This window comes from Bidens hawaiensis, unplaced genomic scaffold, assembly GCF_021521415.1.
Source record: "Bidens hawaiensis isolate Kalapana, Puna unplaced genomic scaffold, B.hawaiensis_p1.1 tig00019559_1, whole genome shotgun sequence".
NCBI lineage: Eukaryota > Viridiplantae > Streptophyta > Magnoliopsida > Asterales > Asteraceae > Bidens > Bidens hawaiensis.
The window spans coordinates 126,589-140,609 of NW_027492972.1; the positions used below are offsets into that span (position 1 = coordinate 126,589).

The 14,021-nt window shown below is 36.8% G+C and overlaps 1 pseudogene; it reads left to right on the forward strand.

Annotated features, from left to right (window-relative positions):
- Positions 1–11,377: 11,377 nt before the first annotated feature.
- LOC143558598 (IAA-amino acid hydrolase ILR1-like 6 pseudogene) lies at positions 11,378–13,283 on the forward strand (annotated as a pseudogene).
- The last annotated feature ends 738 nt before the right edge of the window (positions 13,284–14,021 follow it).

A 14,021-nucleotide genomic window follows, 5' to 3' on the forward strand; every position in this document is an offset into this window, starting at 1 on the left:
ACGTTATTTAATAGTTTGAAAAATCATTAAATCAATTAGTATTCCGGTCATATTTTTCCTTATTAAAGGGCTTGCAATCCAACGATACCAAGACATATGATAGGTGTTTATCTTGAAATGGTTGAGTTTTAGCCTCATGTGAATGATGTGTAAATTTAGAAATAGGCTTAGAACGTGTATTGTTAATTTATTTTCATACCATTCCACTGTTACATATAATACATATTTATTTACGTGTAAACTTTATTTTGTCATATAACTCTTGTATTGTAGTTTCATCATATCAAATATAAATTTACATTTGACTTGATAAGAGTGTTATTATAGCATTACAGAAATCTAAACAAATCTTACAATCTCTTATAGAATTGTAAAACTTGCCATTATCATTGAATTAAAAATTTATAAATTTAATTATTGAGGGATATAACTTAATTTTAATAATTAATAAAGTTTAACACTCAAAAGTTAAAAAAAGAAAAAAAAAAAAAAGATGTTGGCCGGTTGCTTTGAATTTTAGAACACACATGTTGTGCATGTGGTTTTAATTAGTTGAGCCCACAAGACAAGTGGGCTAAGAAGCAGGCTCAAGAGGTGGGTCAGGGTCAGTCATTCGGCATGGGTACGGATCCAAGAACTAGCAGATATCTCCATGTGATCAACGTGGCCTTCACTTGCGGCTTGTGGCAGCTGCTGGAACAATGGTAGTGTCAATCTGAACCACAAATGTTAATCCTACAAGGGTTTAAACAAGTGTCTCATATAACTGGACTGGCCCCACAAGGGACATGATTAGATGAACATAAACAAGAGTATGTTCGTGTTCTTCATTTAACTTTAAACGAACACTTAATCAGACAAATATTTGTGTCTATGCGAACATTTTAAACGAACATGTTCTTTAAAAAATGAACATGTCCGTGTTCGTTTATGTTCATTCGTTTAAAAAATGAATATGTTCGTGTTCGTTTATGTTTGTTCATTTAAAATATAAATGAAAAGTTCACGAACATAATTGAACAAAGATATACGAACATCAATTAACATATATGAACAAAGATAAACGAACATCAATTAACATATATGAACAATGGTAAATACCGTAAATGAACACAAACAAACATAAACGAACACAAATGAACAAATATAAAACACTGAGATAGATGACTCATCCATAAAATATTTAAATATTTACCATTAAATGTATACAAAAAGAAAAAGAACGAATATAAATTAATGAACATAAATGAACGAATAGAACATGTTGTGTTTATGTTCGTTCGTTAAATAAAACGAACACAAACCTTTTGTTCATGTTCGTTCGTTTATTAAACAAACAAACTTAGCGTCGAACAGAGAGGGAGATGATCGGATATGTCAGTGACCCGTCTTCCAAACATCCGTTAAAAAGAAATACGTTTATCATCATTATTTTTTATATATTGAAATGATGGATTTTTATAAGTATTACAAAACATGTGACGATTTTTTCAATCTCGGTGGTCATAGTCATCTTATTATATAAATGTTTAGTGTTTCACATGTTCATATATATTGCACTTCTTATGACAAATAAGATTTTCGCTTATCATATTATTTTAAAACACTATTTCTATATTACGTTCTTTTTTTGAAAGTCCATTTATTTAAGTACCAGTACCTCTTTTTCATATTATATTTAGCATCGAATTATTTTTATAATAAACTATTTTATAAATAATTTTACACACATACACATATATATTACCAAGTAATGTAAACCATCACAAGATGACGTTTTACCAATGTTGTTGAGACCGGACCGGACCGGCTGGTCGAACCAGTCCGACCGAGTTTCGGTCCTTTGACCAGTTCGGTTCTATCAGTTCGGTCAGTTTTCAGAAATCCAGCCGCTCCAACCGGGAAACCGGGCCGGTTGAACCGTTTACTATTAAAAATACTTTTTTTCTGAAAGAAAATACTTTTAGCCGTAACCGTCGTTTTTAGACTAAAGTTGTTCGGCCAGTTACCCTTCCGGTTCACCGTCCAATCCGGTTATGAAAGCATTGCCTTTTTCTAACAAACCACGTTTTTCAACAAAAAATTAAGAACACCCATTAACAAGCGTGACTTCAAATCTAGCACAAGTGACTCCGATCAAACCCACAAGATTTCTGATGACCGCGACTTTTTGATCTTCTCGACAGGTTAACAACACCATGTTTTTGCATGATCATAGACCTTAGGTGTGTACACCCACTCCCTTTTCTTCTACGTTCGATGTGTCCTCTTTGCAACTTGTTCTCAAGCTCCATGTTGCAACACTACGGACTCCATATTACCACCACCAACAAGCATAACTGTTCCATATGCAAAATCCATTACTGTTGCTAACACATAACTAAATTTTATAGGGTTCCTTGTTACCAAAGTCGCAATAATATTGTAACACTCTAAAGTTGATACACCTGATACCACGTTTTAAATGCGAAAGCAAACTTTTCTTTATTTTATAAAATTCTTTTTATTTATCAACACCGCAACTTGGTTTGGACTTCAAATATGAAAATCACTGAATAACCATATTACTCCCTTTTACATGCGCACGCACACACACGTACAAAATCCGACTTTGTGATATTTATTTATGCTCTGTCCTGAACGCTTCATCACAATCAATAGCTCATATTTGGGCTTTACCTAAAGCAATACACCACAATCTATGAGTATCATTAGTGCCTAAGATCATAGATACATGTTGCATACAAGTTTCCACTCCCAAACATAAAAAATCCCAAAATTTAACCAAACCAGCGTACACCGCAATGAAAGGGTCAGCATAGTATAAATTGCCTTTAGAGTAAGGAATTCATGCCAGGCGTAGGGCATGTTAGGGTCAGTGCTGGAATAGCTAAAAGATATTAAGATCATAAGATATCGAAAGATTTTGTTGAAATTGTTCACCTATTCAATTTCAGACATCACGTACTTTGTTTTACTCAACATATCACAAGAAATGAAGATAAACACATAATCTAACTAATACCTCTTCAATTAGTATAACTTAGTTAAAATTTATTATTCAATTTTGCAACTTAGAATTTACATTTCCTTAAATACTAGTATATTTTCAATTATACAACTCGAATACAAGTTCAATCTTGTGATTTAATATTAACTCATGTCGCTTAGATTTGCATTATTAAATATCATCAATGGTTCAAAAACATGACTTACCTACCAAAATACTTAATCTACTATAATTCTATAAAATATATCAACTATACATATCTTAGAGCACTTTAGCTTGCCACAAACGGGTCAGACCATATCATATCTTCATAAGGCTCCCTTAACTTACTACAAACGGTAAATATAATACATAAGCATTTATTGATCATAGATTACCACAAAACCACATTCGGGTCAACTATGACACATACTCATATTTTTTCTTTTTGAACGACCAACTAAGTAACGCCGGGTACTTCGTACGCGGCCCCCATTGGCCAAAGGTAGCCCGAGCCGGCCACTATTTCGGACGGACGAAGCCCCTAGCGATCCACCATATTGAGGGATTCACCGGATAAAACCCGACCCCCACACCCGCCTAATGGCACGACAGCGAGGAGCCGGTAAAACCGGGTGAGATCAGGACTCGAACCCTGGCAAGCCAGAATCATCCCTCATATCTCCCATATAAGTTGGTGATAGTGAGGTTTGAACCCCCTACCTCTCACTAATAAAGTGAATGCTCTACCATTGAGCCACATCCAACTTATACACATACTCATATTGCTACTTTGAATTTCCACAATACCACAAACCGGCCAACATAATCCATAATAATTACACTTCCCTATAGATTTTATAGGGAAAATTTGTAACTTTATAATAATTTAAATACTTTTTAAAGTCCATCTGTATTAGCGACTAAAAGTATAATGTTCGAGTGAGACTAAATGTATAAACCCTAACCTTTTTTTTAAATAAGAATGAATGTTGAAATTTTATCATAGGGTATAATTTATTAGGAGTTCAAAATAAGAATTGAAATGCTTGTTTTATGTTATTATTGATAATATGTTTTTAACTTTTAAGTTTTAACCAATGAGTACTTTTAACTACCACATTGATATGTACTTTTTAACTTGGTACTTTTTCACTCGTCATTCAAAACAAGCTTACGGAAGAAGGCATAGTCATGCTTCATAAATAAGGGCGGACGGGGCGGTGCGTGGTGGCCTCCCCGTCACGCGTGATGAGAAAAGCCACACCGCCACCGGTCCTATGGTTACGCGAAAATGGGTATTTTGCGTGATGGCCATCACGCTTGGTGGGGGTGATTTCCAAGAAGGAATGTAGCCGTTGGGGGGGGGGGGGGTTAAATAAAAAATAAAAAAAAACAATATAAAACCAAAACAAAAACATAACCAAATCCAAATCAAAACCAAATCCAACTCAAAAACACTCTCAAACTTCCCCTTCATTCACAACAAAAAAATATGGAATTTCCGAAACACTCGATGCCCTTAGACTAGAGGTGCACAAATCGGTTTTTTTGAAAAAACCGGTTCGGTTATTAACCGGACCGGTTTTTTTTATCCAGAAAAAAACCGGTTCGGTTAATAACCGGACCGGTTATTAACCGGTTTTTATTGCTGAAAACTCAAACCGGCCAAACCGGTTTGGACCGGTTTAAAAACCGGTTAGAACCGGTTATTAAACCGGTTTTTTATAACCGGTTTTTAATAACCGGTCTAACCGGTTAACCGGTTTTTTTTTTTTTTTTTTTTTTTTTTTTTTTTTTTTTTTTTTCTTTAGGGTTTAGGGTTTAGGGTTTCGTTGTTAGCATTCTTTGCTTGGAAGATTAAAAACACATAACTTTCATTTATAGCTTTTACATTAAAAATACAAACATTAAATCGTTATCGCATATTCGTAACTCAAAAATACAAACATTAAAGAATGCTTAGACACGATTACATTAACAAGTTGATGTTTGTTACTCATTTTCTTCGCTACCCGATCCCGAGCTATTCCTTAGGTAATCGTCGTACGCGGCTTCTTCATCGGTCATTGGTTGAATGTGTCCTTGATTGACCTCGTCTTCATACAAGGCCGCCTCATAGTCCATTTCCCCCTCGAGTGAGCGTTGATGTTGTGCCCTGTCTAAAGAGTCCAAGTAATCCTTGTAGCAAATCGACATCTCTACAGCTGCTGGAGTGAGTCGAGTCCTCCTAATCGATATAACCCTGCCAGAAACAGAAAAAGCAGACTCCGAAGCTACCGTGGAAGCTTGGACCGTTAGTAAATCTTTGGCCATGGCGGCGAGGATCGGAAACTCATCCTCCTTACCTCTCCACCAAGCCAGCAAATCAAGACTTCTAAATTCATCCGGAGTCATGTGTTTCACAAAGTTGGTACCACCATACCTTCCAAGTTCACTGCTTGGGGTGTTTACCCTTTGACGTTTACCGGCGTCTTCCCAAATCATGTAGTACATCCCCATTTCAAGGTCGGTTTGGGATTGGGATTGGGCAACAGCTCTTAACGAGTCATGAATTTGGGAAGACGACCCGTGTTTTGTAAGGTAAACATCATACATGTTTGCCAATGTGGTGTTGAAATCATTCTTTAAAGTTTGGCTATAATAGGGGTTTTGATCGTCGTTTAACCCTAGCTCATCACAAATTTTTTCTATTAAAGCTTCAACACCACCAACATTGATGCAAGGGTTTAACGCAGCCGCACAGGTCAAAACAGCGGGTAGTTGTTGAAAATATTTTATAAATTTTTCTTTCATTTTTGCACCCATATCAAAATAAGGTGCACCCCTACAATGAATTTCAGTCAACTTTGTGCACATGACAGCAATTTTTGGTAAAGCAATGGGGCTTGTTGGATAGTAAACCCCGGATAAACTAGTTGTGCAAGATTTAAAAATTTGAAGAACCTCCGTAACGATCTCAATCAATAACCAGTTTCTAGGATCGTACGGTGCACATTTACCCCTACTTGACATTATTTGATGAAACGCAACTAGTGATTCTTTTTGTTGGATGGCTTTCTCAAACATATCACAAGTCGAGTTCCATCTTGTTGGACAATCCCAATTGGGCCCCAACCATTGACAATTAGCTTCATCACAAAATTTTTTGTATCTTGAAAATGTTTTATTGTTGCTAAAAACATCTCGTAACATTCTTTTAAAATTGTTTCTTTGCGTTTCGATCACGTTTAACCCATCTTGCACGGCCAAGTTGATAATATGTGCAATGCATCGGCTATGAAAAAACGCTCCATCACAAATAGGTTTATACTTTAATTTTAAATGGCCAACCGCGGCCGTATTGTTGGACGCGTTATCAAACGATATTGAAAAGATTTTATCTTCAATCTTGTATTGTCGAATGACTTTATCCAAGAGTTTAAAAATATTTCTACCCGTGTGCGGGTAATCAAACAATTGAAACGCAACGGTTCGTTTCATCATTTGCCACGACCGGGGGTCAACCCAATGAGCCGTCACACAAATGTATGAGTCGGGCGAACCATTAGGTACCGACCACACATCCGTTGTTAAGTTCACACCAGTTTGTAAGTTTGAAAAGTATGAAATTAGTTCGGATTTAGCGTTTTTCCATGCTTTAAGCATATCTCTTCTAAGGGTCGAACGACTTACGTGTTGGTAGCGTGGTTGAACATACTTTTGCATCATCTCCGTGAATTGAGGGTTGTCGAAGTGGTTGAAAGGAAGTGATTGTTGAATCACAAAGTTGCCAAACTGTTGACGTACCGCTTCAAGGTCGTACGTAAACACCGTTCCTTGATTCGTCATCTCCGGCTGCGAACTACTTCCGGATTCGTCCTTCAAGACCTTGCAAGAGGGCCTTTCTACATGAGCTCTTAAACTGGAGTTTGCTTCTTTGTTATAAAACTTCAAACAATGTTTGCATCTAGCTTTTTGGGTTCCGTTAGACATTTCGCATAGGTCGAAATGTTGCCAAATATCTTGGTTTCGTTTCGTGGGGATGACCCGAACGACGGTTTCTCCCGTGTTCGAGGCACCCATGTTGACCGATGAAGCAGCACTTTGGGAGGCCATGATAATCGACTACGAATTAAGAGTGGTATACTCGAGTATGAAATAAACGACTACGAAAGAAGAGCGTTTGGAGTTATAATCGCGTATGAAATAAACGTTTAGAGCTTTTGGAGTTGTATAATCAAGTGTGATCTAACCAATACCCAACCTAAACTATATATAGATGTTTGTGGGGGTAAAAAAACCAAAAAAACGGCTAAAAAAACGGGCAAAAAAAAAAAAAACGGCTATAAAGCCGTTTGGTAACGTTCGAAAACCGGTTTAACCGGTTAACCGGTTATTAAAAAACCGGTTAACCGGTTTTTTTTATAACGGCTATAAACCGGTTATTTTAAAAACCGGTTAACCGGTTTTTTAATAACCGGTTATTAAAAAAAACCGGTTTTTTTTATAACCGGTTATAAAACCGGTTTTGGCTCCAAAAAGTATAACCGATACGTAAACCGGTTACGTAAACCGGTCAAACCGGTTTTTAAAAAAACCGGTTTTTAAAAAACCGGTTTTCCGGTTAACCGCCCAAACCGGTTCCGTAACCGGTTTTTTTGAACACCTCTACCTTAGACACCAACAGCTCTTCGTCTTCGGACAATGACATTCTCGAATGGTTCCCGTTGCTATACAAAGAACTTGAAGGCCCGAGCCGTCCAAAGAAAAAGGTGGTGGAGCGTGATCGTATACATGCCCACGACGTGCTAATGAATGACTATTTTGTGGAGGAGCCGAAGTACAACGACGAGACGTTTAGGGAACGCTTTCGTTTGCCGAAATCTTTATTCTTAAAGATTGTAGCCGACGTCGAAGTAAACGAAGAATGGTTTCAAGAATCTTACGACGCGAGATGCAAACGAAGTTTTACGCCGCATCAAAAATGCACATCCGTTATTCGTCAACTAGCGACATGTAACCCACCCGACCAATTCGATGAATACTTACAAATGTCTGAGAGAACTTCACGTGAATGTCTACAATTCTTTTGTAACGCGATTATAAAATTGTATGCCAAAGAGTTTCTACGAAAACCAACAAGACACAACATTACACGTCTTTACGCCGCACACGAGGCTAGATGGCATTTTCCAGTGATGCTCGGTAGCATCGATTGTACACATATCGAATGGAGAAATTGTCCACGGGAGTTGCGAGGGGCGTATGTTAGGGGTGATATCAAACGACCGACCATCTCACTAGAAGCGGTTGCGTCAAATGATTTATGGATTTGGCATTCTTATTTTGGTGTTCCCGGCTCAAACAACGACATCACTGTTCTGTACACACCACCGTTGTTTCAGAGCGTAACAGATGACACCACACCTTTCTTTCCGTACTTTGTCAACGAGAGATATTACAGACGTGGCTACTATCTTGTCGACAGTATCTACCCGCAATGGTCTGTTTTGTGAAAGCCTTTTCGTTTCCTGTCGAGACCAATGAAAAGGCGTTCAAGAAGTTGCAAGAATCGGCAAGAAAAGATGTCGAGAGAGCTTTCGGTGTTTTAAAGGGTAGATGGTGCATACTCAGTCGACCAGTTCGTGCAATGAAAAAACCCACGATCTATAGCTACGTGTATGCATGCATCATATTACACAATATGTTAATAAAAGAATATGGAAATGCAATTTCTCCAGATTGGGTACCGGATCCTCCGACTTATGTTCCCGTTCCCGATGATGTCCAATTAGACTTGCGGGATGAAGATATTCATCGTTGGTTGAGATGGGATCTTGTTGCGCATATAGGTTCTTTAGGTTTGGAATTTCCGGATTCAGACGAGGAGTAGACGTTCGTTGTAACTTTTATTTTTTATTTCTAAATTTTAAGTTGAATTATGTTCTATTAAACAATTATTTTTATTTTTAAAGTTCTATTAAATATTGTTTTTAATTTTTAAAGTTACAAAAAAAATAATAAAAAATTCTATCACACACCATCACACCACACCACCACCCCTAGTAAAAGACCATCACATGTGATGAAATTTGGGTTGATGATGTGACACAATATAATTGGGTGGGGTGTGTGATGAGTGATCACACCACACTCACCACCCCTCCCCCCCTACGCATGGTGGGTGATTGGTGCATCGTATTCGTGCGAACTCGATTTGGCTTTATATGCAATAATATCATATATAATTTCTCTTTTATAATTGCTTTAAAGGCATCTATTATTTTGTCTTTTATAATGTAAAAAGTGGAATATTTTGAAGAATTTGATAATACATATTAAGTTAATAAAATTCGTTTTAAAAATTTTGTTTTATGGATTTGATGTAATCAATTTGAAGAACTCTTACTAGATTGTCGGCTTGTTAGAATATAACACCTAAGACGCGCCTATGGGCGCCCTTGAGGGCTGCCTTGGGGCGTCGAGGGCGCGAAACACTCCCGAGAGGGGGAGCGGAAGGTGTGTGTATGTATGTGTGTGTGTGTGTGTGAGAGATGGAGCCAATTGGAACCCATTGGTGCGAAACACTCCCGGGAGGGGGCACGGAGAACGGGGGCTTCACAACGATGGGTGCCAATGGGCTCCATCTCTCTCTCTCTCTCACACACACACACATACATACATATATATAACTATATATATATATATAATAGGGGCGTCAATAGGCTTTAAATCACCGCGGGACATTATTGGTTGAGGCTTCGATGCCCCTCGGTGCTTACGTGACGTTGATGTGGTACTGTAGAGGGGTTTTGATGCCCCCCACCATAGATGATAGGCTAATAATAAACTTAATTAAAGTTTTGGTAAGTGCTTATAATCAATATGAATACTTTGGATAATAATTCAATACCAAAGTGCTTTGGCTTAGCAGTATTAATGTTCCCTCTATCCTAAGGGATAGAGGTTCAATCTCCATAATAGGGTATTCGGTTGATTTAATAGGTGGTGCAGTTTATGAGTCATTAAAAAATAATAATTTCAATATTCCACCATGAAGATTTTTCATTTAGATACGTATCAATTAGTCATTCTTAATTTGATAGGGTGGTAAGATAATTAGAATGTAAAATTGGAGGTCAAAAATTCAATCTTTATAAAACATAAAAATTGAGTCGTTAAAAGAAAAAGGATACATATGAATTAGCTCATAGAGTTACCTAGTATGCCTTTATAATGTCCACCAATGAATATGAATAACCTTAAAAGGGGATTATAAACCATACCGGAGAAATTTTGCTTTTTATTACTTGGTCAAATGTCAAAGGATCTTAGCCCCCTTTGTTTTTTTTAATTTACTAGAATAAGAATTGAAATTAATTTTGTTTAAAAGCAGGTTTAGCTAGTCAAGAAAGTACTGTGAATTAAAAATCATTCTCTCACTCAAAAGTTAAAATCAACATGCCTTGCTTTATTAAGCATGATATTTAAAGTATGTATTGCTCTATTAAAATATAAAATTTTGGCTTAGGGTTGGTAGTCTTGTGGTAGAGAAAAAGTCTCTTAAACACCTAAATATTCTAAATTCAAGCTATAAGAAGTAAAAGAAATTGGCCTTTAAAAAAATGTACCAAAAAGATGTCATATCTTATAGCATCTTCCCCAATTTTCTACAAGATTCAAGTTTGTTGTACCCTTTTGAGCTTCATTTTTTCTACACTGCATCTCACATTTTCTCTCATATCTCATTTCTTCCCATGCTTATTTTTTTCGAATATGTTATAAGTCGTAATTAACTTGTGAAAAATTGCCTTGACTTCTTATCATGTAAGAGTTTAGGTAGTTTGCTTTTCGGTTTTTTTAATTTAACTACATAACCCGTTTGAAGATATTGAACACGCACATTATATTTTTCATTATCAAATTACCCATTTGACACCAAATAGATTTGAGCTTAAGAAAACAGTCACTTTCTCTATGAATCAACTCCAAATTAACAAATTTTACGATTATACATGTTTAATTACATTTTGTGAAATTTACACCTTATTTTGATGATTAGAAAAATAGAATATGTGATGCAAATGTTATATATAATCGTTTATATGTTCATATCGTACACTCTTAATACATAAGCAACGGAATCCATAAATCAATCAGGTAAACAAAAAACAAAAGTTATAGGCCAAAATCACACAATCAATGGACAACTCACCTATAAATTGAGTGAAGATACCAATAAACTCAAATACAACGCAAAGTTGAAATTTAAAGTTTATTCGGGTTTTTCGGGTTCGGATACAGGTTTTCTCGGGTTGGGTTTCGGGTAAAAATGATAACCCTAGTTAAGACATGTCAATCCTTTTACAGTTTTATAGGTTTTTATAATTTTTACAGGCGTAAAACCTGATTATTTTTGTATCGTGTTTGAATTTTAACGGACCGATAAATCCTGTTTTATTACAGGGGACGGTTATACTGATCTTTCAACCAGCAGAGGAAGCTGGAAATGGTGCCAAAAGGATGATGGGAGACGGGGCTCTTGAGGACGTAGAGGCGATTTTTGCGGCCCATGTATCACACCAGCTTCCCACAGGTGTGATCGGGTCGAGACCCGGCCCGCTTCTCGCGGGCTGCGGGTTCTTTAAAGCTGTTATCCAGGGAGGAACTGGAGATCCAGTTCTGGCTGCCTCTGCTGCTGTCATAAGCTTGCAAGGGATCGTGTCCAAAGAATCAAATCCGCTTGACTCGCAGGTGGTTTCCGTTACCACGTTTACTGGCGGTGATGATCTCAATCTGATGCCCGATTCGGTTGTCCTGAAAGGAACCCTGAGAGCGTTTTCAAACACCAATTTTTACCAGGTATTTTATCATCGATCTTTTAATCATTTATTTGTATAACAAACGGCAATTTCTAACACAACCCGAACACGGCATGAAAATATTCAGGCCTTGGGTTGGCTAGTATAGCCTATTTAAAAAGTGGGCCATGTTTAGGTTGATCTGTTTAATAAACGAGTTGTGTTTGGGTTAACTTCAAAAATTATTTACTTCCAAAACTTTTATTATTTCCTCTCTAGAGTTTTTGTAGTCAATTTTGGCTAAAATAAAAGAAACCTTTAGTAATAAATCAAATCAAGTAAAAAATAAAGCTTTTCAATTCATTTAAATGGAGAAACTTTATTCTTAATAATATTAAATAAGCTAGCAGTAGCACCCTTGTAGTTTTAATTTGTTTCCTTTGATAAAAATGAAATTATCATTAATCTAGAAATTATCATTAAACCCGGAAGCTATCCGTTTTCTAACCAGGGTCCAACAGGTTGTGCATAGCAATGTGTCGACTCCAAAAGGGCAGGGGTATGTCTTTAGCAGGTTAGGGTTTGCAATTCAGAAAGGGGTGGCGGCGCAGCTTGTTGCCCGCCTACCTGCTATATTGATGTAATATCTATGTTTCTACATATTGGAACCCAATTTTTGACACATCTAAATAAAGAAGATGAACTAGTTATGAAAAAAAAAAAATCTAAAAATCGGATGAAAAATTGAGATTTGGGTTAAATAGGTCGTGTTTGGTTGACTTGTTTAATTCTTTGTCATGTATATCCGGGTAGGTTGAATTCTTTCTTGTGGTCGGGTCCCACCATTCAACCCGAGATGACTGAGACCCCTAAAACGGGTCATGTAATGGGTCAAAAAATATTTTACGAGTTGAAACTAACTATATGAACGGGGCGACAACGTGACAGGTGATCGTACAACAAGCAAGTGTTTTCAAATGCTCAGCAACGGTGGATTTTTTCGAGAAACAATCGACTATATATCCACCAACGGTTAACAATGAGAAAATGTATGAACACGTGAGGAAGGTCGCGACTGAGCTTGTTGGTCCAACGGGGTTCACAGTGGTGCCACCAATGATGGGTGCCGAGGACTTCTCGTTTTACTCAGAGGCGATCCCTGCAGCGTTCTTTTATATCGGGATAATGAACGAGACATTGGGCTCGACTCACACGGGTCATTCCCCTTATTTTATGATCGATGAAGACGTGCTTCCTATCGGGGCGGCAACTCATGCTGCAATTGCGGAAAGATATCTTAATGAGCGCGCGGTTTTTGATCAATGAATGCTGATCTAGTGTTAGTATAGTAGATGTTATGTTTTGGTCTGACCCGATCATGGTTTAGATCTTTAGTTTTTCCATTAAGCTATTAATGGTTGATATATGGTTGTATGTAGTAAGAGGTGAATAAAAATAATTGTGTACTTTTTTTAATTGAGTGACTAAACAGAGCATTTAACCCTTTTAAATGGGTTACATAACACCTAATTGTTAAATTTATTTTGGCAAAACTAGAATGACAATAATAGTGGTTGCAAACAAGAACTAAATTGCTTGTTGTAGTTGATAGGGTCGGCTCAATTATTTTGAGGGAATAAACGGGCGAATTATCAGGACCCTTTTTAATTAAAAAGTTAACTTATCCTGATAAATCGAGATACGATGGTTGCTTTGCTGTAACTACGAAATAGTACATTGGTTAACACTTTAAATGAATGTTGAGAGATCAATATAGATAAGTTATAATAGATAAGACAATACACTCGAGGAGATAGAATGTATTGTATGGGGTTTTGAAGAAAATCACTAACTTGGTGTAATCCCGAGTGCTTGAGGCATCTCTGACAGTAGATGGTACTTAGACTGTTGTATCATAGGAGTCATACGGGTTCTTCAATGGGAGACTCGGTATTTATTTTAAGGGAGTCGTGTTGAATATGAATTCCCATCCACAACTATCAATGACTATTTTGCTCATTTTGCTATCGAAGATATTGTTGATATTCTCGCTAAAGACAATTGTTCGAGCAATTCGATCATATTAAAATGTAAGTTTTATATTAATTTTTGTTCGTTGTGTGTATGGTTTTGTAGTAGTATATCTACCATGAATAACAAGACTTTTAGACTATTTAAGAAACGATCTATCTACACATGTTGCATTTCAAAAACAAAAAAAGAATATCGCATTCAATTAAATATTTTTC